This window comes from Tupaia chinensis, unplaced genomic scaffold, assembly GCF_000334495.1.
Source record: "Tupaia chinensis unplaced genomic scaffold, TupChi_1.0 Scaffold000316_1, whole genome shotgun sequence".
NCBI classification, from domain to species: domain Eukaryota; kingdom Metazoa; phylum Chordata; class Mammalia; order Scandentia; family Tupaiidae; genus Tupaia; species Tupaia belangeri.
Window position 1 is genome coordinate 8,594,879 of NW_006159809.1, and position 4,093 is coordinate 8,598,971.

The following is a 4,093-nucleotide window of genomic DNA, read 5'->3' on the forward strand; positions in this document are numbered from 1 at the left end:
TTTTTTTTTTTTTCCTTTTGGGTAAGCCACTTGAGTTCCCTGTGTATTCTCTGAGGCATATTTTAAAAAGATATTCTCCCATTCTGAGGGTTGTCAATTCACACTTGTTACTGTGTCCTTTGCTGTGCAGAAACTTCTTAATCTGATACAGTCCTATTTGTCTAATTTAGGGGTGATTGTCTGTGCTTTGGGAGTCTATACTTTCTATAGACTTTTTATGTGTATTGTCAAATTACACTTCTACCTCCATATTTAAGTAATCATTTCACTACATTCCTGCCAATATTTGGTGTGATAATTCTTTTAAGTTAATGTTCAAATAACTCAATCTTTAATACAAAAATACAAACAGAGCAGTAAAAACCAAAGAACTCAATTAGGATTTGCATTTTAGGAAATACAATGCATAAGATTATTTTGGTCTATAAACTAGCAAACCATTGGTTCTCTAAAAGAATAACTTAGTACATTACTTAGCACATGAGCATGATGACTCTGTCCTAACGTACTCACCTGTTCATAGAGCAAACAAAGTTTATGTAAGTCCTCGTGAATGGGAAGAAATGCCTCATAATTTGAAGAAGAGATGTAAATGACTCAATTGGTGAATCTCAGGATAGGATTATAGTTACTCATTTTTGTGTAATATTTTTATCTCAAAACTTTTTTCATTACCTTCAATTTTCTGTTTTGCTTTATTTGCCACTTAGAGAAAATGAATCAATCAAAATGATTTTTTTTCTTTTTAAAAGAATCATTTATTTAACTTTATCATCATCATTATTTTTTAATTTAGTTTGCTACAAAGCATGTGTGTTCATCAGAGATACAATGACTTCGTGAATGTATGAACTTAGGAAGTTCACTTACGGGACTGACAGGTGGCATGGTGGTTAGGGCACTGGACTGCCACATGGCTGACAGAGGTTCAAGTCCTGAACCTGGCGACTTGCCTTCTCACTTTCCCTCCCTCCTTCCTCTCCTTTTCTCTCTCTTTCTCCTTCCTTCCTCCCTTTCTCGCTTCCTTCCTTTCTCTCTTTCCTGACTTTCTTTTTTTTCTTTCTTCCTTTCTCTCTTTCTTTTTTAAAGATAGAAAGCATTAGAGAGAAAAAGAGAGAGAGAGAGATAAGCACCTTTGACAGTGTCTCGTCATGCCATGATCCCTTTTCCCCAATCCTCCGGCTCCTCAGGATCCTGGGTACCTACTCTGTTCCTAGCATATGTACAGGTCAGCCTAAGGATCTGAACCCACTGTCAGCCCTATGGCTTTCAGCCTGGCAGGGCACTTGCTTACTGCTGTGCCACAACAACTGTGCCTCAAAATTAATTGCCAAAGGGCGCGTACACTTGCCAGAGACAGCATGTGTGTGCAGTCATCCACCAATGAGGCATGATCATGCTGCAATCCCTTTTTTCCCATTTTTCTGTCCCGTAAGGATTTGGGGCATGCACACACAAGTGCCTGACATGTTTATCAAGCTGCTGGGGCTGGAACTCGATCTGTAATTGACTGTGTGAGATCTAGTTCCCAGTGCACAGGGCTTGATCACTGCTGTACAAGACTGGCCCGCAAAGTGATTTTAATGAGGGGAAAGTTCATCAAATTTTTGTTAACTCCCTTTGTATTGTATTTATAGAAAAGCCTGTTCTACCTAATAGTGATAGCACTGTCTTAATTTTCTTTTAGTAGTTTTCTCTTTATTTTACATATATATAATTTTTTTTTTTTGAGAGGGTTTTTGCTATAGGGTGCATGCGCTCACCAGAAAGACAGAGACAGAGAAACAGAAAGCAAGAAATCACCCACCAGGGGGATGGCCACACCACAATCCCTTTTCCTCCATCCTCCTTTCGGCTGATCTCATGCCCTATAGCAAAAACTTCCAAAAAGAAAACAAAAGTATCTGGTGGGACCAGCTTCCCCTGTGTACCTTTGTTCATCCGCTGCACTCCCCATCTTGCCTCTTCCAGTATTCTGATGTAGCATGTTATATTTTCATTCTCATTCAGTTCAAAATACTTACCAGTTTCTTTGTAGACTTCATTTTTGACCCATGGGTTATTTAGTAGCATTTTCTTTAGTTTCCAAATATTTGAGCACTTTCTCAAAGATCTTTCTGTTAAGATAATTATAGTCAGAGAACATGCTTTGTAGGATTTAAATTCTCTAAAATTTGTTCAGAATGATAGCTTGGTCTTTTTTCTTTTTGAAGAATTGTTTTATTTAACTTTATTTATTTTAATTTTACCAGAGAGGAACAGAGTGAGAGAGCTCAAGAGAGAGCGATTGAGAGAAAGTGAAGGGCAAGAGAGAGAGAGAGAGAGAGAGAGAGAGAGAGAGAGAAAGCGAGAAAGCAAGCCGCCAGGTCCAGGACTCAAACCATGTTTGGCCATGTGGGAGTCCAGTGCCCTTAACCACCCCTCCACCAACTGGCCTCTGATATCTTGGTCTTAATGTGGGCATTTGAAAAAATGTATTTTGAACTGTGTGCCTTCATTATGCCACCTGCTGGCCCCTACTTTGATTATTAATATAATAATTCCAACTTTCTTTTGGTTAATGTTAGCATGGTATATCTTTTTCCATCCTTTTTCTTTAACGTATTTGTGTCTTTATAGTATTTTCTCTTTTTATCTTTTTCTTTGCTTTCTTTATCTTTTCCTTTCTTTTTACTTTTTTTAGAGTTTAGGACTTTTTAATTTGTCCTAAAGTCATTGAAGCAAAAATCATGATAAAACATTCTGCTTTCTTTTAAAATTGTCCAACACACACACACACACAAACTATTTGTAGGAAAAAATGATTTTGTACATGGGATGAAACAATATAAATTCAAAACTCACAGATAAGGGTTAGCTCTATTGCTCATCTCTTTAAAAAGTTTATATGAATATCCAGTCAAAATCAACAAGAGTATCTCCCTTGAAAAGTTATTTCTACGGCGTTCCAAGTGGACCACAGGACTGCACACTGTTTTGGATTGTCCTCAGAAGGCTCTGTCAGTGAGCAGGTAACAGAGTAAAAACCCCAGAGTCCTTTCTTTCAAATGGAATAGAGAAGACAGAGGGACAGAGAAACTATTTCATCTTCTTTCCTTGTGGCTTGTGGTCTCCTCCTTCTCCTCTGCCTCCTCGGAAGCCACCTCGCCATCCAAAACCTCCTCAGCCTCTGCCACCAAATCCACCTCTGCCTCCTCTACCTCCACCTCAGCCTCCAAAGCCTCCTCTGCCTCCACCTCTAGCCCCGAAGCCACCTTCACCCTTAGGCTTGGCACAGTCCAAGGTAAGGTTGTTTCCATCAATTCCTTTCTCTTCCATGGCCTCCTTGGCAGCTTTGGCATCTTCTTCACTGTTGAAGTTTACAAAACCAAACCCTTTGGAGGATCCTGTTTCCCGGTCAGTGACTATCCTCGCACGAACAGAGCCGTCAAAAGACTCTTTTAATGTCTCTTCGGTGGTATCCTCAGACAGACCTTTGACAAACAGCGTTTTGGAGGGCTGACTTCTTGTGTTAGGTTACCCCTCCGGGTCCTTGCAGCTCCAGCCTGATTGCTCTGCCTTCAATTTTCCTTTTATTACAGGAATTTAAAGCTTCTTTAGCGTCTTCAAATGATGCAAATTCTATAAACGCATACCCTTTAGATTTGCCATTTTGGCTCTGAGGCACTTTGATAAAAGTTGCCTTCTCAAAAACTTCCTGAAGCGTTCCTTCAGTTGCATTGTAGGAGAGGCTGCTCAAAACCAGAGTTTCCGATTCACCACTCCAAATGCTATTCTTTCCATCTCTATAGTCTTGATTTTGACCTTTCTCTCCAGTGCAGTATAGAGAAGTAGACCGCCCATCAATCTCTGTTCCCTGCTTTTCTTCAAAGGTTTTCTCTGCATCAGCTTCTGTCTTAAATTCAATGTAGGCAATCCCTTTACTTTTTCCATCTTAGCTGATTATTCTGATCTCCATGGCATCTTCAAATACTTTTAATTCATCTTGAGTGACTTTGTAGGGGAGATTTTTGGCCAAAAGTGTTCTTGCATCTCGATCTTTCTTATTATCTTTTCCTTTTGGTTTCTCCAGTTTAATTTCATTGCCAAAGAC

At 39.4% G+C, this 4,093-nt stretch overlaps 1 protein-coding gene and 1 pseudogene across 1 annotated transcript in view; one reads left to right on the forward strand and one right to left on the reverse strand.

Moving 5' to 3' along the window:
• LOC102496264 (AP2-associated protein kinase 1) overlaps positions 1-4,093 on the forward strand; it is a 179,472-nt gene that overhangs the window by 46,669 nt on the left and 128,710 nt on the right. The gene's annotated exons all lie outside the window — the stretch shown is intronic.
• LOC114008270 (nucleolin pseudogene) overlaps positions 1-4,093 on the reverse strand; it is a 19,023-nt pseudogene that overhangs the window by 13,861 nt on the left and 1,069 nt on the right.